The sequence below is a fragment of the Stenella coeruleoalba genome (genome assembly GCF_951394435.1).
Source record: "Stenella coeruleoalba genome assembly, chromosome: 13".
NCBI classification, from domain to species: domain Eukaryota; kingdom Metazoa; phylum Chordata; class Mammalia; order Artiodactyla; family Delphinidae; genus Stenella; species Stenella coeruleoalba.
The window spans coordinates 47,900,612-47,928,549 of record NC_137159.1 but is presented as its reverse complement, the minus strand read 5'-3'; the positions used below and the strand labels follow the sequence as shown (position 1 = coordinate 47,928,549).

At 33.8% G+C, this 27,938-nt stretch overlaps 1 protein-coding gene across 2 annotated transcripts in view; it reads right to left on the bottom strand.

Annotated features, from left to right (window-relative positions):
- The window catches only part of LOC307195881 (neurexin-1-like), a 752,915-nt gene that overhangs the window by 465,489 nt on the left and 259,488 nt on the right, over positions 1–27,938 (bottom strand). The gene's annotated exons all lie outside the window — the stretch shown is intronic.

Genomic DNA, 27,938 nt, shown 5'->3' with positions numbered 1-27,938 from the left:
AGAAATATCTTTTTTCAATGAATATCACTAGGTATTAGTGTCCTACACAACACATTTTGGAAAATAGACTTGTTCATACATGTAGAGAAATCAGGTTTTATGTATTTTGATAACCATCAGCACTTTATAACATGCTGTGTGATTTACTGGAATTTAACATGAACAAAAAAGAAAGATGTTAAGTAAGAAGAAATCTTTTTAAAAGTAAGTTCTTCCCTTCTTTCTCTTATATTGTTCTTTGTATTCTAAATGTTCCTCCCCCTTTTATTCCTCCTTCTCCCACTCTCTACCTTTCTTTTTTTCCTTACTTCTTTCCTCCTCTCCCTTCCCCCCTCCTTCCTTCCCTTTCTTCCTTCTTTCCTTCCTTTTTCTATAAGCCTCTTTTCCTGATTCTAGCTTATTCAAGCAGGAAGAGATAGGCTGGAGAACAGAGTGACAAGAGCTTGTCCTCTGGTGCCTCTCAGGAAATAAGTCAATGCTCCCCCATGAACTTGCAGCTTATCAGCTCAGGAAAGCTGATTACAAAATTGGGTTTGGGTTTATTAGTGATTTAACTTGCAAATTGCCTGTTCACCTCCTTGGGATTCAGCTAAGGCTATTAGAAGTAAAGCTGGAAAATTTGCTCTTGCTACTCTCCTTAAATTTTGACATATCATTCAATGAATTGTTGATTCTTCCCCCCGCCCCCGCCCCAAACAAAGGAAACAGAAAAAATATCACTGAACCATTTGGGTTCAGTTGTTTTCTTTTCTCTTCCACTCCTTGTTCAGATTCTTAAGAGAACCATTTCAGAGATTTTTAGTGGATGCATTTGGAGGCTAGACACTAATGAGGATAAAAATATGCTTGGAATTAGAAAAGCAGGCCTCCATATGCCTGACAATAGCACAGCAAAGTGCAAAGGTTGCTATATAAGAAGTGTAAAGAGATATGAGAACCTAGAGGAATAAGAATTTAATTACAACTTAGGGCAACAAATTGGAAGTGGCATTTGAATTGGGCCTCGAAGCTGATAGAGCCAATGTGAATAACTCGGGAGTAAGGTATACAAAAACTCTCTGAGCAGGAAGACAGGGACAGTGTGAGAAGCAGTGACAGGGGGAGCAGGGTATAGAGCCAGAGTAATAGGAGTTAAGAGTCATGGCTCTCACATTCCTCAGCTCTGTGACAAAGCTCCTGTCCCGTAACTATAAAAATAAATGTATTATAACAGTAGTATCTAAATTACAGGAGTGTTGTGAAGATTATATGAGAAAATGGACTTTAAAATTCTCAACGTAATTCCTGGTGCACAAAAAGCACTTACTTGACTACAGCTGTTATTCTTGCTGCAATTAAGAAAACAGCGAGAATTTTGATGTATTTGAGCCAGAGCTGTTGGGAAATTAGTTTGCTTAGAAACTTAGAATGGAGCCAAAGTGTGGAGGCCGTGAATATTTTCTTTAGTGCTATAATTCTGAGCATAGCAATGGCATGGTCGCATATGTGTTTAAAAGGTACTCATTGGGAATATCTGGCATGTTTAGAAGAAGGAAAAGATTATGACAAAAATCAGATGGGGAGTGTCTAAAAAGCCTAGAAAAATGTAGACCAAAAATAGAACAAAGAGAAAAGTAAAAGTGAGAGAGTGAATAGGTTTGTGATAAGAAAAGTCTCAGCATTTAAGATGATGTGGATAATAACATTTTCCTTTAACATTTATTTAAAAATATTTCTTGACCTCTTGCTATGTTCTAAAACACTGTTCCAGGAGCTGGTGATGTAGAAGAGGCCCAAATCCTCATGTATTTTACATACAGTTAAGAGAAGACATACATTAGACACACAGTTGAGATATATATATATATATATATATATATATATATATATATATATATATACATTCAGATATAATAAATATAACGAAGATTTTACCAGAAACATTTTAAAGAGATACTGACAAAGATAAATAAAAAAATAGGCTACTTTAGATAGCCAGGATAGGTAACAAAGACTTATACATCTTATATTATCTTTGTAATTTGCGACAAATTCGTGAAGATAAAGATTAAAAAAATTTTTCCTTCAGTTTTACTAGTTTCATAAGCAGTTCACATCTTCTACTAAAGGCCATAACACATGTCTTCAGAGGTTTGCAATGAAGGCACTGGGAACTGAGTAGAGAAAATGTTATGCCCACTCCAACCATGCTAAGATATTGTTTTACGTGCTCCAAATAATTTTATGGACCAAAATAAACAAGGAAATGTTTGGTCTTAAATTTTCAAAGTTCTGTAGTTTGAGATAGTCTTATCTCCTCCACTGATGCTTGTGATGATGTTTTCTAAGACAGTCACTGAAGATGTAAATGAATATAGGATGTACATTATATAAAAAATATACATTTTATCAAACTTATTTCTGCAAAAGCCTGTTTCATGCGTCTCTCTTTTTCCTGTCTTTCTTAAAATTAATGAATTATGATTCAATTTTATCTCTTCTATTTATTTAAAAAAATAAATTTTCATGTTTTCAGTGGTTGGTCTAGTGTTTACATTTGATATCATTAACATATAGTCGTCTAACTTCAAAAAATATTACACTGCTCCAATATGAAGTAAGGACTTTGCAACAGTACTTTTCCATTTGTCACCTCACATATTTTGTGTTTGGGTAACATTCATTATATTTCCACATATGTAATAAATCTCAGAATACTTGGTTAATATATTTTTCTCTAAAAAGTCAGTTATCTTTTAAAGAAAATTTAAAAAGTGAGAAATTACTTAAAAGTTACTTACATATTTACCATTTCTGAAGCTCTTCATTTATTACATTCTCATTTTTTCATCTGGAATAACTGTCTTACTGTTTATGAAGTCCCCATCATTCTTATCTTTGTTTCTCCATATGTAATGTACCCATTTTCCTGACCGCTTTTTAACATTTTCTGTTTATTTATGATACTAAGGAATTTGATTATGATATGCAATTGGTTCAGTTTTCCTTTTATTTATCTTGACTGAAGTTCACTGTTTTTGGAGCAGTGGTTTATATCTTTAATAGAAATTTTCCATCCATTTTTTTCTTCACCTCTCCACAATCCTGATCCTGGGATTTCCATTGCATACAGATTAGAGTGATATTTTCCCATAAATCACTAAGCTGTTCTGTTATTTTTTCATTCTGGACCTTAGTTGGAGATTTTTTATTGCATGCCTTATTTTTGGATATTGTATTTTTGGCACGACATCACATTTTGTTCTCTTATGAAACTTCAGTCTTGTCACTCATTGTTCTCTTATATCCCTTTAAATTCTTTTGAATACTTATAACACTGTTTTAAGGCCATTGTCCTACAATAATTCCATCATCTTTATCGCTTCTCAGTATGTCTCTGTCTTCTGATATCTTCTTGTTTATGATCACATTATCCTGTCTCTTATGATCGGATGCTGGGAATCATAAAACTATTATTTTTCAGTACCTGAAATTTTTGCTATCTTCTTTTAGAGTGTTGGATTTGTTTTGGTAAGCAGTTAAGTTTAATAACTTAGCTTGATATTTTCTAGGTTTGCCTTTAGGCCTTGTTGATTATGTGGATCTCTAACTAATGTATGAAACTTCTGGGATATCTATTGAGTACCCTGAATGTCCAAAGAGGACTCTCCACTCTGGCAGATTGGAGATTGACTGTGTACGCCAAACTTTAACTCTGAGAATTGTTAGTTTTTGAGCTTTGTTTTCTAACCTTCTCTGTGAAGTTTCAACATATTCATATATTCCTCCATAAACATACATAGCAAAGTGTACCATTGAAACAAGATTTAAGTGTACCGGTTAATGGTATTAATTGCATTCATAATATTATGCAAACATTATAACTACCTATTTCCAAAACTGTTGCATGAATCCAAAAGAAACTCTATAAACATTAAACAATAACACAATTTCCCCATTCCCCTAGCCCATGGTAACTTCTAATCTACATTTTGTTACTATGAATTTGTGCACTCTAGATATATACGTAGAATCACATATTTGCTTTTTCATGTCTGACTTATTTCACTCAGCATAACGTTTTCAAGATTCATCCATGTTGCTGCAGGTATCAGAATTTTATTCCTTTCTATGGATGAATAATGTTCCATTGTATGTATATGCCACATTTTGTTCATCTGTTCATTTGCTGATGAACAGTTGGACACCTGGACATTTGTTTCCATCTTTTGGCTATGTAAATAATGCTGCAATGAAATTGGCATACACATATCTGCTTGAGTCCCTGTTGGCCTATCATATGCGTCAACCCTAATCTTTTGCTCCAGACATCTGTGGGTTATTAGTTCACCTTGCAGTGTTTTCTAGCAATGCTCAACACCTCTCTGGCCTGAGTCCTCTCTGGTCTGAGTTCTGATTTAAGCAAAACATATATGTGCACTTGCACAGTACTTCAGGTAGCCCCAGACAGTATAAAACAGAAAAACCCATTAATTTGCAAGTAAGGTCTGTTCTCCCCTCTTGTACCTGGAACCAGAGTCCCATACCAGGAACATGGCTGCCCCTGGTTGAGTTCTGCTGTTTCCAGGGAGGGTGTGAGACAAGGGCAAATTAAAACATGAGAAGAATTTCCTAATATTTTCAAGTTGCTTTTTCTTGATTCAGCTTTCACTTGGTTGTTACAAACCTTTGACTGTTTTCCAGAGTTCTGACAAAGTTCATTCTGACATTTTCTGCTTTTGTGTGTGTGTGTGTTTTATTTTATTTTATTATTTTTTTAATGTTTCTGTGTGGATCCAAGAGCTTGGAGCAACTTGCTCTATCTCTATGATGGTGATGTCACCAGTTTGGTATCTGTGCTTTAACTAGGTCTGTAGTCGTTACTACTGGATACTAAAGTTTGAGATATGCTGAATACTGAATAAAGATACTAGCTTAAAAACAGAAAATATGGGTTTTCAGCTCTCTCATTCATAAACTGTGTGATCTTGGAAGGATTATTTAATCTCTTTGGCTTAATTAATTAGTTTAGTGCATGTAATCTACACTGTTCTTTATAGACTAGGAAAAAAACCCACAAGTATAAAGTACCTGAAAATAAAAGTATACAGTAAATATTATTTCCATTTTCTATCTCTTCATATTCTACGACCATAAGCATTTACTTCTAATGCTTTTTTGCCCTTCTCTGGAGATGTCATAGAGACATGTCTGAATCAGTTCATAACATTTGTTTGAGAAGCAACTGGAAAGAATTGAAAGAACCCATGTCTTAATTTTAGAAGATTAATTTCCCAATTCTTTCTTTTCATTTACTGGATATATATCTTTGGGCTATTCACTTAAGTTTTCTGGTCCTTCTTTCTCATTATATCTACAGCATACAGTCTTAAGGAAATTTTACAGAGAGGTAAATCTGCTTGTCAAGATACACAGTATAGAATATGCTCAGGATATTTAAAAAGTAAATGAATTGATTAATGCAGGAATGATTCTGAAGCCCAATGGTACATGAAAAGAAATAGTTTATGAAGATAATGCCCAGCTGTTCCCAATTAGTAAATACACACAGATAGAAAAGAAGAAATGGAGATGATAAATAGTGAAGAACTATTATCTCCCATTTTATAAATCTGTGGAATAGTGATTTTCAAGCAGGAGAGGAAAGAAAAGTCAATACATATTTCCTTTAACAAGTTAATCAATGCATCTGCACATTTTCTGTGAAATGGCAATTAAGACACTTCACTAAATGTGTACAAGATTTGTTATGATATATGCCACCTTCCCCCTATGTTGAAAGTCACTGCCCCATAGAAGGATACATATTATGTTGACAACAACATTTGATTTCAGTGTTAGGAAAAATTGGTGACAAATATGTTACTCCTCTTTTATAATCAGAATTAAGCACATTATGGATATAAATACACTGAGGTTATTTTGATTAAATTTAACAATGGTTAAATTTTCCATTTGGTCATAAATAGCATGTGAAAGCAGGTCATTATCTACATGAATTTTCTTTACCCTGACTATCAATGTCACAATCACTTAAATATTCTATACAATTTACCATTTACAAATAAGTTACTGGTATGAACATCTTTATTATTCAGCCACCCAAATTGTCTAACTATCTGTACTATATACACTGTGGCTACGACCCCAGTACAAGGTGAACTAGAACTGCCACCTTAAGCGAACTGGTTACACAAATCCTTACTCATTGTTAATTTTTACAGCAGAAGAGTTCCCCACAAAAGGTAAATTAGGAAATGTGTTTGGTGTGTGTTAATTCACCCGGACTCCATGAGGAGCATGTACCTATCTCTTTACCAACAAAAGTATGGCCTTAAGAATAGCATTAGCATCAAATTACAATAACGAGAGAGAAGGAATATAAAGAGGTTTTATGTACAGATGGTGCCTTGCTATTTATCACTGAGCCACAAACAATTGTCCTAGAAATATTGAGATCAATAGACCCATTTAATAAAAGAACTAACTGTGAGAGGCATTGGGATAAATCCGAGCTATTTTCCATATCAAAAGTTTTCTCTAGGGCAATTGCATTTTCCGCAGAGTCATAGCCAACCCAACAATGCCAGAAATTTTTTACTACAATTTTAGGATGCTTCATTTATGGGAATGAGATTATTCTGGAATTGTGGGATTATATGCAGATAAACTCAGAAAGTGGCACTAGGGATGTCAATTACTTGCAACATTTTTATAAGTTCAGTTTCTCTCATGCATCTGAACTCTTTCTTCTCTTTATACCTCAGATCCTAAAACAATCCAGCATGTTTTGGTAGTGGTTTCCAATGAATGAACATTCATGAATAGTGAACATTTGAAAGGGTTTGGATTTTTACCATGCTGATAACTGAGGGATTTGATACAGCTTCCTTAAATCAACATGCAGTAAACAAAGCCAGGCAAAGAAGTTTCATGTTGAGAGCATAGGTGATGAGACTGCAAAGTGAAGTTAGACAACAGAAAAACAGAAGACTGAGTTCAGGAAACACAGATTCAAGTCCCACATCCTTCACTAGTTGTGTGATTCTGCACAAGTCAATCGTTGCCCCTGCCTCTTTTCTGTGAAGTGGGATTTAAGATCCTATAAAAAAAAATGGGGCCATATATGAAGGACTTTATAAACAATAAAATATGAAAAATATGATACAAATGTTAGCTTTGGTTGTTTTCTGCAAATTAGTGAATTATGCTTATCTCACTCAGAAATAAGTGTTAAACATATTTCTCCCAAACACCTTAGGCTGGACTGTAAATTTTAGTAGGAAGAACTTCCATGTGAGAAGCCAGAATATTCTTTGAACTTTGCTGAAGAGAAAAGCATTTGCAAGTTGTATTTATTTGACTACTTGTTAATAAGTTGTATTCTTTTTGAAAAACACATAGAAGATAAAGCAGAGCAAACAGTTCTTAATTTGAATGCTATAATTCTGCTCTTCACATAAAGTACAATGTAGCAATATTACAGTTGGAGCAATTTAGTGTAAGTAGTGATGGAAGAAAATTGAAATCATTAAGCTAAATGTCACCTTATGTAACTTAGGCTATCTAAATGACAACCAGATTTAACTTTTTTTGATTACCCACAGCTAGACAGAGAAGACATTCACAAAAAATTAACAGCATACAAAAACACTTAGAATCATATTTTCTTCTTCAGCTTTATGTAAGTGGAATTCGATAATAAGAAGCATATTTCTTAATGGCTATATATTAATCTGATCAGCCAAATTCCTCTTGCTCTAGTAGGGTCTGTCCTTGAAAAAGTTTAACTAAACTGGAAATTAAGTGGATGAAATACTCAAGAAAAAAGTTAAAGGAATATTTACTTCATTGGTCTACAGCCAGGGAAGAAACTATAATCTAGTGCTTCCTACACTGTGTAAACCAAGTATTATCTTTCTTAACTTCAATCCGAATACGTCTGTAAAGTGCAATAAATATATTATCAGTAAAATTAAAATTTTAAAAGAAGTACAAAAAACAGCTCAAGTTTTTTTTTTGCTATTATTAGATTCAAAGACATGCTATTAACCTGTCAAATTGCAATGCAAATTTCTGAAGTGTTTACTCCCAGTTTCTGTACATATATCCTCACTGATAGTTACAAACAGGTTGGACTTTGAGTAGTTAACTGTTTTTTCTGGAAAGGTCCAGATAATAAAATATTTTAGGCTTTGTGTGCCACATGGTCTCTGTTATGACTACTTAACGCAGCTGTTACAGCTTGGAAGCAGCAATAGACAAAGCATAAACAAATGGCCATGACGATATGCTGCAATAAAACTTTATTTATAAAAAAAAATACTGGTCTATATTTGGCCCATAGACTGTAGTCTACTGATATCTGTTCTAAGCTATGACATTTGTGGTATCTGTCAATGTAATACATGAGGGAAAATACTAAGACACTGACATAACAGATTATCCAAATTCCAGAGATAGTTGAGAACTTCTATGAGAATTAATGGAATGAGGTAAGGAAAAGAAATAGGTAACTGAAGGAACCTACACCTCATTTAGGCCAAAACAAATTGAAAATTGAAGAAAAAATGAGATTGTCACATACAGAAATGAGAAAATAGTTTCCATGACTGGATGCAAGTGGAATCTGTGTACCATATGGTGGTTAAGAAATAAGGCTCTGAAGCCAGTCAGTTCTGGGTGCTAATCCTGGCTTCACTATTGATTAACCCATTAAAAAAGAGGAGTAATTAACCTTGGGAAAGTTTCTCCTTTTACTTACTTTCATAGTAAGATGGAAAAATATACTACTTAAAGGGTTGTTGATATAAATCAGTGCAATACTTGCATGCATTGATCATTCTCCTTGACATAGTAGGTGTTCAAAAAATGTTTAGGGTAAAATTTGCCTATAGGAGATGAAGTTATAATTTTTTTCTGGAACTTTGGTGTGCTGTAGCTAAGGTGATATTTTAAAGCATCAAGCTGTTAGAAAACAAAGAAGTTTTGTAGAGAAGTAGCATCCTGCTGTTAATCATGAAACCTGATTATATTCCAAGATAGTTGCCACTTTCTTGCAACTGATCAATTTTTCTTCAGTCTCTTCATGTTTAACATAAGGTGATATGCTCAACCAAATATTTCTTTCCCTCACCATGTAGACTTTTTGTGTACTGGAAGGATGGCTGGGTTAAGATGCACCCTTTAGCTTCCAGTACTTCCTGTGCCACTGACTAGCTATGCGGTCAAAAATCAGTTGCCTAAAAGTTCCAGGCATCATTTTCTAATCTATTAAAATGAAGCTTTGAACTGGTCACCTGAAAAACCTCACAAAAAGAAATTATCTTGCATCAGATTTACCTTTTCTTGTAATTCTCTGTATGAATATATGACTATGACTCTTTAAGCTGTAGCATCCTCTCTGCCAAATGTTAACAGAATGTATAATGTCTTATTTTGCGTTCAGTTTAGATGATTATATTTTAAAAGATCTTATATCAGAAAAAAAGAAATTATGTTTTTATATATCTGAGGTTCTAATCTTAGTGGCAGTACCTAAATTACTTAAGGCATGCAGACAGAATAACAATAGAGCAATTATTGATGTCTAGTGAAAAAGAGGAATAGTCTAGAAGATCAATATGTGAGGCAGGGCTTCCCTGGTGGTGCAGTGGTTGAGAGTCCACCTGCCGATGCAGGGGACACGGGTTCGTGCCCCGGTCCGGGAAGATCCCACATGCCGCGGAGCGGCTAGGCCCGTGAGCCATGGTCACTGAGCCTGTGCGTCCGGAGCCTGTGCTCCGCAACGGGAGAGGCCACAGCAGTGAGAGGCCCGCGTACTGCAAAAAATTAAAAAAAAAAAAAAAATGTGAGGTAATATTTCACAGCAACCGCACAGGGAGTAGAGTTTTCTAGTCAGCAGTTATAGAATTAGTGACTTTGGAAAGAAAGCCAGAAAATTCTTGATCTTCTTCTAACACCCTCTATTGTCAAGGCAGATCTTGATAGATTAGATAGATAGATAGATAGATAGATAGACAAAAACTTTGTCATGGGAAGTTAAAGAATGAATAAGATTAACCTGGTTCCTTTAGTTGAATTTTTTAGAAAGTAGGCAAGATCTTGTTATGACCTTCAGAAGGCAGTAATCAATAAGGTATCTCTTTGGTAACCTAACAAACCAAAATCTGTTAGTATTTATTACCACAACCAAATATCAATTTGTGGTATTTATTACCACAACCAAAAATCAATTCTGACCTCCACCACTTAGTTATAATTTTGAACTTATTGACTGAATATGCTGCTGCTTTAAAAATTGCACAAACACTATACATATAACATAAAAACTACAGAAAGTAACCACAGATAAATATAAATCTATCATAAAAATAACTCATGATTATATCACCATTCTTAATTACACAACCATTCTTAACATGAGAGAGATTGATTTAAAGGTGCTTTTTAAAATATAGTTTTTTTTGTAAAAATATAAGAATGACAATAAAAATACAGTTTTTGAAATGGTAATTTACTTAATTTATTTATCAGAATTTTCTCATTATCTTAGCTATGTTTTAAGACTATCTGCATATGATCTCATCAGATGACTTGATGAAATGAATGTAGCTAGTCACTTGATAATATATGTTATGTTGCTTTCAATTTTTACTATTCCAAATAATGATTAAACAATTTTTAGTATATTTGTACATATCATTATTTCTTTAGGATAATTCTTAGAAATGAAAGTACTACTTCAAAGCCTATAAATATTATTAAGGATTTTTATATATGTATTGCCTAACTTATCTTAAGAACAATTGCACTTATAATATTTTCTTGAAATAAAGTATTATTGTTCACTCCAACCAGTAGCTTATCTGTGTGCACATATTTACAGTTCTGATAATACAAAACATTACAATATTTTAAACATTTTCCTATTTTGTAAACTATTTTACAGTCTCTTATTACTTAGTCTTTCCCATACTGTTGTATTTTTAGAGTTGGTGTTGCTCTAGAACATAAAGATACATTTCTTTTTTGGTATCAATAATAATTATAAAATGTCTTCTTTCACTGAAGAATTAAAAATAATTATAAGACAATTTATTAATCCATTCATTCTATTTTCAGTGTTTCACACTGTTCTAAAGATTACTTGGTCTAGCAGGTTATCAATATTGTTTATGGATTTGTTTATGTTTGATTTTTTTCCTGATTATTGATCATATATTCTTACTTCTTTGCCTGCCTAGTAATTTTTGATTGTATGCTCTACATTTTGAACATTACATTATTAGCTTCTGGATTGTGTTGTATTTCTTTAACTAGAATTATATACTTTGTTTTGATATGCAATTGAGTTACAAGCATACCTCACTTTACTGTGCTTTGCTTTACTGCACTTCACAGATGTTGCATTTTTTACAAATCAAAGGTTTGTGGCACCCCTGCATTGTCAGATGACGGTTAGCATTTTTTATCAATACAGCATTTTTAAATTAAGGTATGCACAGTTTTTCTTAGATATAATGCTATTGCACATTTAATAGACTATGGTATAATCTAAACATAACTGTTATATGTACTGGGAAGCCAAAAAATTCTTGTGACTCACTTTATTAGGTGGTCTGGAACCAAACCCACAATATCTGAGGTATGCCTGTATTTGGAATCAGATGTTTTCAAGACTTGTTTTTCTACTTAGTTAAGGTAAAACCAGAGCACTCTTTAGTCAGGTGATAATTTATCTCCTTATATAAGGTGATATCCTTTTGAGAACTCTATCAGATATCCTGTATATTATATGATCTTTCAACTCTGGCTGTAGGGAACAAAAATTATACCCATCCCTGTATGAACTCAAGAAATTATTTGGTTTATTACTTCCTGGTGTTTTTTTTTTTTTATTTTTATTTTTCTTCCAGCTTTGGCTAGTCACTTCTGAATCATGCATAATTTAATAGTCAGTTTAAGACTTACGGTGACAACTCTTCAGATCTCTAATGCATTCTCCCTCTCTCAATTCTCTCTCAAGTTCCCTCTCACTTTCACTCTATCTATGCATGTGTCTGTGCATGTGTGTATGCATGGCTCCCTTTACTCTAGTAGTCTGTCCCACAAATTATGGGCAACTTAGTCTATCCAAAGTGTAATCTATTTTTTTTTCCTCCATTCACTGAGACTTCTGAGGTTAGTTTGGCTTTCTGCTCTCTCTGTTGTTGGCTGGAAACTACCTCCAGAAAGTAAGCTGTTGCAATTATAGAGTTTATCTCATTTGTTTTCCTTGTCTCAGGGTAACAGCAGTTATCCAATAAGTGAAAACCATTGTTTCATATAGTTTTCTGGTTTCCAATAGTTTAAACTGGGAGGGTAAATCCAATTCCTGTTAATTATCATGGTCTGAAGTGAAAGTCTATACACTTTCTCCCTCTCTCTCCCTCTCTCTCTCCCTCTCTCTCTCCCTCTCTCTCTCTCTCTCTCTCTCTCTCTCTCTCTCTCTCCGTATATATATATATACACACACATACACATACACACACACAATACATATGTATATAAATATATATTATATATAATATGTATTTACTTTCATAATTCCATTGAGAGATTATAAAATAACATGTGGTACTAAACTTGTTTCCAAGAGATATGGTTGTATTCATGGTTTGATTTTCATTCTTTGTTTTTGTCTACTTACATAATCCAATAACATACCTATTATAGAGCAATGACATCAATCTCTATTACACTGAAGCAGGATTTTTGCTAATTTACCTTCCTATACCTGTTGCTTTGATCTTTAGCAGAGGTAAAGCTAGAGAATCATTACTATCTGCTAAAATTACTAGATTTGGTTGATAGGACCATATTGGATCACAATCCTAGTCATGCCACTTAACTAACTCTGGGATCTTAGGGAATCTGCATAAATCCTCTGAGCCTCAGTTTCTTCAGTTATAAAATGAGGGTGAAATACAAATACTCATTTTGAAATATTCACTTTGAAATTATGAATAAATTACATAAAATATAGTGTCTGGCATACAGATGACACAAAAATATGAGACATAAAATCTGTGTGCTATAGAAAAGGATAGGAAAAAATAACATATAATAACAGTAAGAAAAAGAGAAAATAACAGAATTTATATGTGACAGGGCACTGATCATAAGTCCCTTCTTGGAAAATTTACTTGACCTTTATAAACCTCATTTTTCTAATTTTTATAATGAAATGGTTTAAGTTGTGCTTAATACCACATTTGAAGAAATTAGGCTAACGAGTCACATATAAACCTCAAATTTTTGCTGTTTTTTACTTTTTTTTCTTTTTCTTTTTTTTATTAAGCACCAGCCAGAAGTAGATTTTTGTGATCACTTATTATCATAAAAAAGCCTATTGTATCTTTTAGTTTAGAGTAAATAATTTCCTTTCTTTTTGGGTATTACCATGTAAAAGATACTATTAGTCAGCTTTATTTTGTCTCATAAATCATCTGTGAGGCATTTTTGTGCTTATTTATCTGTGTAAATTTCCCTGAGGGGGGTGCCCTTACTAGGACACTATTCAACAAATTTCCCTCAATATTTCCAGCTTGGAAGCAAAGAGATCCTGGAGACTGGTTCTCTAACAGTTCAAAATAGAAATTAGTGAGGATGTGTAAATTTATCTGAAGTTAATTTTTTTTTTGCACAGTGCTTAACCAGAGGAAATTGTAAAGTCACATGGGAGGCAGGGAAAAAACTATTAAAAACAAAGACCACTTACATTTTCGTTAAATCAAAATGTGGACACTACTTATGCAATGTGTATCGTTTTCTGATGATGTCTGTATGCTATTGAGATGGTAAAAGCTGATAATGAAACTGTCCACATATAAAACAAACCAAAAATGAGAAAAAAATCCTTATATTTCAATACTCTTCACCATTCTGCAATTATTTTGTCACTCAGGAGACCATGCCCTGTCTTCCCTCAATGCTGCTATGTAACATACACTTGTCCTGTGAACAGTTTCCTCTCCACTAGCCTGGCCATGCAGGAGATAAGAATACTGATTTTAGGAGCAGGCAGAGGGAGGAGTGGGACTAGTCTTGCCTGTAGAGGCTGGAGCAATCCAAGAGTCAGTTACTAAAGTCAAATGGAAACCAAATACACCTGGGCCAATATGCATCATTTCAAAACTGCTAGAGAGGACTGAGTTCTAGGTCCAAGGTGACACATTAACAACTCAGGATAACCTAAAAAAGTTGGAATAAAGGTGAAAAAAAAAAAAATCCTGAGTACCAGGACAATACCACAGACACTTTTAGCAAGCACTTTTAGTTTTTTAAATAAGTTGAATTTTAATAAAATATTACAATTCCTTTTATTTCATTTGATATAATTCTAGTAAAAAAATTATATATTGGCATTCTGCAGCAGTGCGGACCAGCAGGACTCAGGTCTGGTGCATCTCTGTGGGACAGTGTGTCTGGTGCTCTTCACCGCTGCCCACCCTGCCCGGGATGCAAGCAAACTCTCCAGTGCAAAAAGCTGGAGCTTCTGTTTGGCTTTGACTGAAAAAGAATTTAGCCTATATGTACTGCTTTAACCACTGGAAGAATGACAGATGACATAGATGTGCTCTGAGATGTGTGGTTTAGATGAATTCCAATTTGCTTCACCCTTTATCAGGATGAGATAAATGAATGGGAGGCAGAACCATATTATACATTATCCAACTGGTTTGCTATTTGATCTTCTTGTGTCAAGTTCAGCTCTTCCTTAGAACATCGCAGTACATTTTAAGTCGTGTGGCTGACAGGGTCTTGGTGCTCTGGCTGGGTGTCAGGCCTGAGCCTCTGAGGTGGGAGAGCCGAGTTCAGGACATTGGACCTCCAGACCTCCTGGCCCCTTGTAATATCAATTGGCAAGAGCTCTCCAGAGATCTCCACCTCAATGCTAAGACCCAGCTCCACTCAATGGCAAGCAAGCTCCAGTTCTGGATACCCCCTGCCAAAAAACTAGCAAGGCAGGAACATAATCTTACCTATTAGCAGAGAGGAAGCCAGAAATCCTAATAATTTCACAGAGACCCCAAAACACACCACAGGACATTGTCCTGCCCACCAGAAAGACAAGATCCAGCCTCATCCACCAGAACACAGGCACCAGTCCCCTCCATCAGGAATCCTACACAAGCCATTGAACCAACCTTACCCACTGTGGGCAGACACCAAAAACAATGGGAACTACGAACCTACAGCCTGCAAAAAGGAGACCCCAAACACAGTAAGTTAAGCAAAATGAGAAGACAGAAATACACAACAGATGAAGGAGCAAGGTAAAAACCCACTCGACCAAACAAATGAAGAGGAAATAGGCAGCACACCTGAAAAAGAATTCAGAGTAATGAGAGTAAAGATGATCCAAAATCTTGGAAATAGAACGGAGAAAATACAAGACACATTTAACAAGGACCCAGAAGAACTAAAGAGCAAACAAACAATGATGAACAACACAATAAATGAAATTAAAAATTCTCTAGAAGGAATCAATAGCAGAATAACTGAGACAGAAGAACCGATAAGTGACCTGGAATATAAATAGTGGAAATAACTACTGCAGAGAAGACAAAAAAAAAAGAATGAAAGGACTGAGGACAATCTCAGAGACCTCTGGGAAAACACTAAATGCAACAGCATGCAAATTATAGAAGTCCCAGAAGAAGAAGAGAAAAATGAAGGGACTGAGAAAATATTTGAAGAGATTATAGTTGAAAACTTCCCTAATATGGGAAAGGAAATAGTCAATTAAGTCCAGGAAGCGCAGAGAGTCCCATAGAGGATAAGTCCAAGGAGAAACACACCAAGACACATATTAGTCACACTGTCAAAAATTAAATACAAAGAAAAAATATTAAGTCAGGATGGGAAAAGCAACAACTAACATACAAGGGAATCCCCATAAGGTTCAGAGCTGACCTTTCAGCAGAAACTCTGCAAGCCAGAAGGGAGTGGAAGGATATATTTAAAGTGATGAAAGGGAAAAACCTACAACCAAGATTACTCTACCCAGAAAGGAAATCATTCAGATTCAACAGAAAAATTAAAACCTTTAAGGTCAAGCAAAAGCTAAGAGAATATAACACCACCAAACCAGCTTTACAACAAATGCTAAAGGAATGTCTCTAGGCAGGAAACACAAGAGAAGGAAAAGACCTATAATAACAAACCCAAAACAATTAAGCAAATGGTAATAGGAACATACATATCGATAACTACCTTAAAGGTAAATGGATTAAATGCTCTAACCAAAAGACATAATATGGCTGAATGGACACAAAAACAAGACCCATATATATGCTGTCTACAAGAGACCCACTTCAGACCTAGAGACACATATAGACTGAAAGTGACGGGATGGAAAAAGATATTCCATGCAAGTAGAAATCAAAAGAAAGCTGGAGTAGCAATTCTCATATCAAACAAAATAGACATTAAAATAAAGACTATTACAAGAGACAAAGAAGGGCACTACATAATGATCAAGGGACAAGGCAAGAAGAAGATATAACAAGTGTAAATATTTATGCACCCAATCTAGAAGCACCTCAATACATAAGGTAAATGCTAACAGCCATAAAAGGGGAAATTGACAGTAACACAATAAAAGTAGGATACTTAAACACCCCACTTTCACCAATGGACAGATAATCCAAAATGAAAATAAATAAGGAAACACAAGCATTAAATGATACATCAACAAGATGGACTTAATTGGTATTTATAGGACATTCCATCCAAAAACAACAGCATACACTTTCTTCTCAAGTGCTCATGGAACATTCTCCAGGATAGATCATATCTTGGGTCATAAATCAAGCCTTTGTAAATTTAAGAAAATTGAAATTGTATCAAGTATCTTTTCCAACCACAACAATATAAGACTAGGTATCAATTACAGGAAAAAAAATGTAAAAACTGCAAACCCACGGAGGCTAAACAATATGATACTAAATAACCCAGAGATCACTGAAGAAATCAAAGGTAATCAAAACTTACCTAGAAACAAATGACAATGAACACAAGACGACCAAAAACCTATAGGATGCAGCAAAAGCAGTTCTAAGAGGGAAGTTTATAGCAATACAATTCTAACTCAAGAAACAAGAAACATCTCAGATAAACAACCTAACATTACACCTAAAGCAAACAGAGAAAGAAGAACAAAAGAAAACTTCCCAAAGTTAGCAGAAAGAAAGAAATCATAAAGATGAGATAAGAAATAAATGAAAAAGAAATGAAGGAAATGATAGCAAAGATCAGTAAAACTAAAAGCTGGTTCATTGAGAAGATAAACAAAATTGATAAACCATTAGCCAGACTCATCAAGAAAAAAAGGGAAAAGACTCAAATCAATAGAATTAAAAATGAAAAAGGAGAAGTAACAAATGACATTGCAGAAATACAAAGGATCATGAGAGATTACTACAAACAACTATATGGCAATAAAATGGACAACCTAAAAGAAATGGACAAATTCTTAGAAAAGCACAACCTTCCAAGACTGAACCAGGAAGAAATAGAAAACATAAACAGACCAATCACAAGCACTGAAATGGAAACTGTGATTAAAAATCTTCCAACAAACAAAAACCTAGGACCAGATGGCTTCACAGGTGAATTCTGTCAAACATTTAGAGAAGAGCTAACACCTATCCTTCTCAAACTCTTAGAGAAGAGCTAACATCTATCCTTCTCAAGCTCTTCTAAAATATAGCAGAGGGAGGAACACTCCCAAACTCATTCTACAAGGCCACCACCGTATTCATACCAAAACCAGACAGAGATGTCACAAAAAAAAAAGAAAACTACAGGTCAATATCACTGATGAACATAGATGCAAAAATCCTCAACAAAATACTGGCAAAAAAAATTCAGCAGCACATTAAAATGATCATGCACCGTGATCAATTGGGGTTTATCCCATGAGTGCAAGGATTCTTCACTATGTGTAAATAAATCAATGTAATACACCATATTAACAAATTGAAGGATAAAAACCATATGATCATCTCAATAGATGCAGAAAAAGCTTTTGACAAAATTCAACACCCATTAATGATAAAAAACTTCCAGAAAGTAGGCGGAGAGGGGAACTTACCTCAACATAATAAAGGCCATATATGACAAACCCACAGCCAACATTGTTCTCAATGGTGAAACACTGAATCCATTACCACTAAGATTACAAACAAGATAAGGTTGCCCACTCTCACCACTATTATTCAATATAGTTTTGGAAGTTTTAGCCACAGCAATCAGAGAGGACAAAGAAATAAAAGGAATCCAAATGAGAAAAGAAGAAGTAAAACTGTCATTGTTTGCCGTTGACATGATACTGCACATAAACAATCCTAGAGATCTACCAGAAAACTTATAGAGCTAATCAATGAATTTGCTAAAGTAGCAGGATACAAAATTAATGCACAGAAATCTCTTGCATTCCTATATACTAATGATGAAAAATCTGAAAGAGAAATTAAGGAAACACTCCCATTTACCATTGCAACAAAAAGAATAAAATACCTAGGAATAAACCTACCTAGGGGACCAAAGTCCTGCATGCACAAGACTATCAGACACTGATGAAAGAAATTAAAGACAATAAAAACAGATGGAGAGATATAACATGTTCTTGAATTGGAAGAATCAACATGGTGAAAATGACTACACTACCAAAAGCAGTCTACAGATTCAATGCAATCCCTATCAAACTACCAATGGCAATTTCAACAGGACTAGAACAAAAATTTTCACAATTTGTATGGAAACACAAAAGACTCCTAACAGCCAAAGCAATATTCAGAAAGAAAAACAGAACTAGGGGAATCAGGCTCCAGGACTTCAGACTATACTACAAATCTACAGTAATCAAGACAGTATGGCACAGAAAGAGAAATATAGCTCAATGGAACAGGATAGAAAGCCCAGGGATAACCCCATGCACATATGGTTCCCTTATCTTTGATAAAGGAGGCAAGAATATATAATGGAGAAAAGACAGTTACTTCAATAAGTGGTGCTGGGAAAACTGGACAGTTACACATAAAAGAATGAAATTAGAAAATTCCCTAACACCATACACAAAAATAAACTCATAATGGATTAAAGACCTAAATGTAAGGCTAGACACTATTAAACTCTTAGAGGAATACATAGGCAGAACACTCTATGACATAAATCACAGCAAGATCCTTTTTGACCCATCTCCTAGAGAAATGGAAATAAAAACAAAAATAAACAAATGGGACCTTATGAAACTTAAAAGCTTTTGCACAGCAAAGGAAACCATAAACAAGACAAAAAGACAACCCCCAAATATGTGCAAATGAAACAACTGACAAAGGATTAATCTCCAATATATACAAGAAGCTCACATAGCTCAATATCAAAAAACAAACAACACAATCCAAAAATGGGCAAAAGACCTAAATAGACATTTATCCAAAGAAGATATACCAATTGCCAACAAACATATGAAAGGATGCTGAACATCACTAATCATTAGAGAACTGCAAATCAAAACTACAATGAGGTATCACCTCATACCAGTCACAATAGCCATCATCAAAAAATCTACAAACAATAAATTCTGGAGAGGGCATGGAGAAAAGGGAAACCTGTTGCAGTGTTGGTGGGAATGTAAATTGATACAGCCACTACAGAGAACAGTATGGAAGTTCCTTAAAAAACTAAAAATAGAACTACCATACAACCCAGCAATCCCATTACTGGGCATATACCCTGAGAAAACAATAATTCAAAAAGAGTCATGTATCACAATGTTCACTGCACCTCTATTTACAATAGCCAGGACATGGAAGCAACCTAAGTGTCCACTGACAGATGAATGGATAAAGAAGATGTGGCACATATATACAATGGAATATTACTCAGCAATAAAAAGAAACGAAGTTGAGTTATTCGTAGTGAGGTGGATGGACCTAGAGTCTGTCATACAGAGTGAATTAAGTCAGAAAGAGAAAAACAGATACCTTATGCTAACACATACATATGGAATCTAAAAAAAAAGATAATGCTCAGAAGAACCTGGGGCAAGATGGAAATAAAGATGCAGACCTACTAGAGAATGGACTTGAGGATACGGGGAGGGGGAAGGGTAAGCTGGGACAAAGTGAGAGAGTGGCATGGACATATATACACTACCAAACCTAAAATAGATAGCTAGTGGGAAGCAGCCGTATAGCACAGGGAGATCAGCTCAGTGCTTTCTGACCACCTAGAGGGGGGAATAGAGAGGGTGGGAGGGAAACGCAAGAGGAAGGGGATATGGGGATATATACATATGTATAGCTGACCTACTTTGTTATACAGCATAAACTAACATAACATTGTAAAGCAATTATACTACAGTAAAGATGTTTAAAAAAAATTAAGGCAGTATTTTGATATGGAAATATATAATTCTTTGCAATTTCACCCTTTTCAGTGTCTACATAGGACAAATTGAATTAGAAATGTGAAAAGATTTCTCCTGTCATCTCCATTATCCAGAATATATGTTAATAGAATTAAATCACATGCAAACCCTTACAAATCAATAATAGGGGGAAAATACTCAGTGACAAAGAGAAATAACCTAGCTGAGAAATATACAAAGGATCTGAATGGACATTTCTTGAAAGAAGATTTACAAACAGCCAATAATCAAATGAAAAAAATATTATTAGTCTTTAGGAAAATGCAAATCAAAAACCACAATAAGATACCACTTAATACCCACTGGGATGGCTATAATAATAATAATAAAGACAAGTGATCACAACCATTGGTTAGGATGTGGAGGAATTTGTATCTTTTATACACTGTTGTTGGGAATGCAAAAAGGTACAGCCACTTATGGAAACAGTCTGTTCCTCAAAAAGTTAAAATGAGAGTAATCACATGACCCAGCAACTCCACTTCTAGGTTTATGATCTAGACAGCCTTAAGTTTCCCTTCAGCTTGACTAAAATTTAGGCAGGTTTCTTCCTGACTATAGCCCACTGACTTCCATTTTCTTAGAGCATTTACTTTAGAAAAGGTTTAACTACACAATTTTTCTCTGTTCTTTTGCAATGCAAACCTTCTACCAGCCCTGACCAGTTTTAGAATTCAGTAATATCTTTCTGAACAATGTGGGAGCCATTCCTGTGAAATGTAATAATCTAAGAAGGTAGTTACCCCTATCTCCCAGTCCCTGTGGGATTGAAATAGCTTTACTTTCTTTATTTTTTAATTTAAATTTTTATTTATTTTATATTGATGGATGGTTGATGTACCATATGATGTAAGTTACAGGTATACAATATAGTACTTCACAGTTTTTTGATTAAACTCCATTTATAGTTACTATAAAATACTGGCTATATTCCCTGTGTTGTACAATATATCGTTGTAGCTTATTTTATTTTCTATTTATTTATTTTTTGAATTTTATTTTATTTACCTTTTTATACAGCAGGTTCTTACTACTCATCAATTTTATACGCATCAGGGTATACATGTCAATCCCAATCTCCCAATTCATCACACCCCCACCCCCACGTGCCGCCACTTTCCCCCCTTGGTGTCCATAAGTTAGCTCTCTACATCTGAGTCTCAATTTCTTCCCGGTAAACCAGTTCATCTGTACCATTTTACTAGGTTCCAAATATATGTGTTAAAATATGACATTTGTTTTTCTCTTTCTCACTTACTTCACTGTGTATGACAGTCTCTAGATTCATTCATGTCTCTACAAATGACCCAATTTTGTTCCATTTTATGGCTGCGTAATATTCTATGTACAACATCTTCTTTATCCATGTGTCTGTCAATGGGCATTTAGGTTGATTCCATGACCTGGCTATTGTAAACAGTGCTGCAGTGAACACTGGGGTGCATGTGCATTTTTGAATTATGGTTTTCTATGGGTATATGCCCAGCAGTGGGATTGCTGGCTCATATGGTAATTCTATTTTTAGTTTTTTAAGGAACCTCCATACTGTTCTCCATAGTGGCTTTATCAATTTACATTCCCACCAACAGTGTAAGAAGTTTCCCTTTTCTCCGCACCGTCTCCAGCATTTGTTGTTTGTAGATTTTCTGATGATGCCCATACTAAATGGTGTGAGGTGATACCTCATTGTAGTTTTGATTTGCATTTCCCTCATAATTAGTGATGTTGACCAGCTTTTCATGTGCTTCTTGGCTATCTGTATGTCTTCTTTGGAGAAATGTCTATTTAGGTCTTCTGCCAATTTTTGGATTTTTTTTTTTTTTAACATTGAGCTGCATAAGCTGTTTGTATATTTTGGAGATTAATCCTTTGTCCGTTGATTCATTTGCAAATATTTTCTCCATTCTGCGAGTTGTCTTTCATCTTGTTTGTAGTTTCCTTTGCTTTGCAAAAGCTTTTAAGTTTCATTAATTCCCATTTATTTTTGTTTTTATTTCCATTACTCTAGGAGGTGGATCAAAAAAGATCTTGCTGTGATTAATGTCAAAGAGTGTTCTTCCTTTGTTTTCCTCTAAGAGTTTTATAGTGTCTGGTCTTACATTTAGGTCTCTAATCCATTTTGAGTTTATTTTTGTGTATGGTGTTAAGGAGTGTTCTAATTTCATTCTTCTACATGTAGCTGTCCAGTTTTCCCAGCACCACTTATTGAAGAGACTACCTTTTATCCATTGTATATCCTTGCCTCCTCTGTCATAGATCAGTTGAGCATAGGTCCGTGGTCTTATCTCTGGGCTTCCTATCTTGTTCCATTGATCTATATTTCTGTTCTTGTGCCAGTACCATATTGTCTTCATTACTGTAGCTTTGTAGTATAGTCTAAAATCAGGGAGTCTGATTCCTCCAGGTCCGTTTTTTTTCCCCTCAAGATGGCTTTGGCTATTTGGGGTCTTTTGTGTCTCCATACAAATTTTAAGATTTTTTGTTCTAGTTCTGTAAAAAATGTCATCGGTAATTTGATAGGGATTGCATTGAATCTGTAGATTGCTTGGGTAGTATTGTCATTTTCACAATATTGATTCTTCTAATCCAAGAACATGGTATATCTCTCCAACTGTTGGTATCATCTTTAATTTCTTTCAACAGTGTCTTATAGTTTTCTGCATACAGGTCTTTCGTCTCCCTAGGTAGTCTTATTCCTAGGTATTTTATTATTTTTGTTGCAATGGTAAATGGGAGTGTTTCCTTCATTTCTCTTTCAGATTTTTCATCATCAGTGTATAGGAATGCAAGAGATTTCTGTGCATTAATTTTGTATCTGGCAACTTTATCAAATTCATTGACTAGCTCTAGTAGTTTTCTGGTGGCATCTTTAGGATCCTCTATGTATAGTATCATGCCATCTGCAAATAGTGACCATTTTACTTCTTCTTTTCCAATTTGTATTCCTTTTATTTTTCTTCTCTGATTGCCGTGGCTAGGACTTCCAAAACTATGTTGAATAATAGTGGTGAGAGTGGAAATCCTTGTCTTCTTCCTGATCTTAGAGGAAATACTTTCAGTTTTTCACCATTGAGAATGATGTTGCTGTGGGTTTGTTGTATATGGCCTTTATTATGTTGAGGTAGGTTCCCTCTATGCCCATTTTGTAGAGTTTTTTTTTTTGTTTTTGTTTTTTTAAATCATAAATCGGTGTTGAATTTTGTCAAAAGTTTTTTCTGCATCTATTGAGATGATCATATGGTTTTTATTCTTCAACTTGTTAATATGATGTATCACATTGATTGATTTGCGTATATTGAAGAATCCTTGCATCCCTGGGATAAATTCCACTTGATCATGGTTTATGATCCTTTTAATATGTTGTTGGATTTTGTTTGCTAGTATTTTGTTCATGATTGTTGCATCTATGTTCATCAGTGATATTGGTCTATAATTTTCTTTTTTTGGTGATATCTTTATTGGTTTTGGTATCAGGGTGATGGTGGCCTCATAGAATGAGCGTGGGATTGTTTCCCCCTCTACAATTTTTTGGAAGAGTTTGAGAAGGTTCGGTGTTAGCTCTTCTCTAAATGTTTGACAGAATTCGCCTGTGAAGCCATCTGGTTCTGGACTTCTGTTTGTTGGAAGATTTTTAATCACAGTTTCAATTTCATTACTTGTGATAGGTCTGTATTAGATATTATTTAAAAATTATTATTAATTTGGTTAAGCGTGATAAAGTGATTTTGGTTATGCTGTAAAATACTCTTATCTGTTCATTTTATATATATGGAAATATTTATGGGTGAAATGATGATACCTAAGATTTGTCTTTCAATACTTCAACAACAACAACACAAGTAAAAGCAGTAGGGTAGATATGGGTAAAAGAAGATTGGCAACATGGCATTAATTCTTGAAGATTGATATAGAAATGTGGATATTCTTTTTAGCTATTCTTTATAGTATTCTTTTTTCCTATGTTTGACAATTTCCATTAAAAATGGAGGCTATTTTTTTTAGATTTAGCATTTATTCTCAAGTTATTTTGAGAAAGAAAAGCAATCATCTTTTTATTTTTCTTTTATCAATCTGTATTTTAATAAGTTCTGAAAATGAGAATTTTGTTTTCAATTTGTTTTTGTTCTTAGAGGATTTAATTAATTACAGACTTAAGTTCCTTTCAAAAATATTGGGTCTAGTTTGTGTGAGATAAATTTAGTTGAAAACTTAAAGATTTCCCTAGTGTGTGTGAGAGATAATGAGACGAAGAGAGGGAGAGGGAGAAGGGGAGAGGGGAAGAGAGGGAGGAAGGGAGAACAAGAGAGAGGAATAGAGACTGAGATTATTATAGATTTTTTATTATATAATCAGTATATGCTACACAGTGGAAATTATTCATGGGGAAATTTGCACTGGGAAGTACATTTAAGAAAATAGCAAAAAGGTCTATAAAAGAAAGTGAACAATTAATCAACATATTTACCCTTTCTGGATGAAATGGTGAAAATAAACAAACCCACGTGATGAGAGTAACCAAGGATTAGCCTTCTAAATCCACAATTAATGTTTTCTGTCTCTACTGACTTCAGTTAGTTCCTTCAATAACACACTAGATTTTCTCAGATTTCAAGAACACTTACTACCATGGAGGAATTACTCATGTGTTAAGTGTATATGTAGAAGGATCAAGTCAGCATCTTAATGGTAAAATTGTGTGTAGTGTAACATAGTAATATCACAGAGACATGTATTTTTTTTTTTTCATGGAAGTATTTTAAGGGAACAGATATGTTGGACACTAGACATTTAAAATAGTCAAAAAAAAATCAAAGCAAAGAGAAGAATACAAACAATTTTTTTATTCTTTCTTTAAAGAAAAAAAAAAACATGATGAGAACTAGTATTTAAATAAACTTAGGCCGTGTTGTACCTTAGGCAAAATTCTCAGATTGAAGCTCCCTATACCAAACTCTAGTTTATAGCCCTGCAATAACTGATACAGTTTTCTTAGAAGACTTACATACTCTCTGCCTCAGTTTCCCCTCATGTAAAAGGTGATAATCTCTGCACGTGATATTCAAATATCAAGTGACAAACCAGAAAATTATTTGAGGTTTTATGATAAAGTTATTCTGCAAACTTCCAATTATTTATAAATCATTTGAAAATGGTTTGTACTAATACTTAAAACACTAAACTTCTAAAGGCATGAATCATAAATGCAAAACAATTTTATTTATTCATGTTTTGGGTTTAGTTATATTACTCCATCACTTATTCAGCAGTATTCATTATGTTAATTTAAGAATAATTAAATATATTATCAATTTGTATATGATATATGCCAAATGCTGAATGAAAATTTAAGTAATCTGTATTTTTCTTCCTTAGTTTTTAGATATTTATGGCAAACAGACTTACCAGGGCTGAAACACTCACCAAATATTGTTTATATTAAAAAATCAAATAAGAAAACTTGATGAACACGTGTTTTTTTTTTTTTGACATCTTTATTGGAGTATAATTGCTTTACAATGGTGTGTTAGTTTCTGCTTTATAACAAAGTGAATCAGCTATACATATACATATATCTGCATATCTCCTCCCTCTTGAATCTCCCCCCCACCTTTCCTATCCCACATGGACATATATACACTACCAAATGAACATATGGTTTTAATAAGATATTTGAGATATACATTACTGAACTTCACTATAAATTTTCACCTAGTGAGATATTAATGAGCTCTCCAGTGTAATGGTCCCTGCCTGTCAATCTAAACATTAAGGATCTGCGTAAAGAAACCATAATGTCATATTCTGAGCACCTTGTAGAACTGATACATATATATATATATATATATATATATATATATATATATATATAGTACAATATATATCTTGTACTCTGAGAGACTTTGGAAAAGACACTAAGATTTAAAATATCAGACTTAAGCAATTACTATCTACAAGGCTTGGTAATTCATTTAACTTCTTTGAACCTCCCTGATTTTCCTTATTGATGTAACGACAATTGAAATTGATGAAATGGAGATTTGCTGAACCTACTTCACAGTGTTGTTGTGAAGGTCTTTGAAGTCCATGTGAAAGTCTTTAAAAAAGAATTATACTTTATATATTGCAAAGGATGGTTATTGCATTTTCCATTGTAATTTGGCAGAACTATACTGGAGAACTTATTGTGAAAGTATATTAAATCTATATTACTATAATAATGATATTTTTACTTTTTATGGGAATCCTGTGACTAGTTTCCTGAGATGAGTATCATGGAGAGGCCATGATATATTTACTAAACACATCATAGTCTAGCGCAATGGATAATGATAATTGTGTGTTTGCTTAAAGAGCCTTCATTTTTCACCCCCCAAAAAAACTAACTGAAAATTATCAGAAGAAGCTACCTCACAATTTAATTAAATAAATGTATAAAATAACTACTGAATCAATGCTTGTAGATAAATATCTACTGGCTAGGAAAGAATATATGTGGACTCTGTCTATATTTTATTTCTCTGAGAAACATGTCCCAAGATTAGAAAAATGTTAGGAAATAATCAGTTATTTTTCATAAATGACATTCCAGGTTTATTTCTTTGAGCATATAATAATTATTATGCATTATATTATAATTTTACTTAATAATTATTATTTAACATATAGTCATAATTATAATAACATTAAAACTACCAATATATGTGACAGGCTAAAAAATATATGTGTTTTAAGTATTGTTCATTTATCCTCATAATCTGCATTATTATTTTTTGGTTTTCTTTTTCTTTTCTTTCTTTCTCTCTCTCTCTCTTAGGTGTTAAATAACCCACCTAAGGTCACAGCTACTAAGTAAAGAAGCTAAAAATCAAACCCAGGAAATCTGACTTTGCAGCTTAGGTTCTTTCAATTACATACTCTATAACAGAGAGACAAATAGTTGGATAGATCAAGAGATTCACAGATGACTGATAGATCATACATACACACATATATACATGCATAGAAAAAGTAAAAATATCACAGAAGTTATATCAAACACTACATCCTAGAATTAAATATAAATGCTAAATTTTCTATTAGAAGATTTTAATAGAAAAAGATACCAACAGGAAGTTGAGAATTAATTGCTGAAATTAAAAAACAAGTTTTGTTAAATCATTCTTGCAATTTAAAGATAAACACAAATTAGTTTGGTCCATTTTATTATTATGCTGTTATGTATGATTTAATAATACATCATGTATAATTTTTCTATCTTTCTGAGATTAGTTCATAATGCTTGCATGTGTGAATCTACCCATATGTGCACATTCTTTGGTGGGTTTTACCAGTATCAGTACAATATCATAACCTATATCACATAAATTTCTATCCCTACTATATACTTGCTAGTCACTATTTATCAGGCCTAACATTAAACATTTAAGTTTATATTCATTTTTCATTCTCCCCCCAC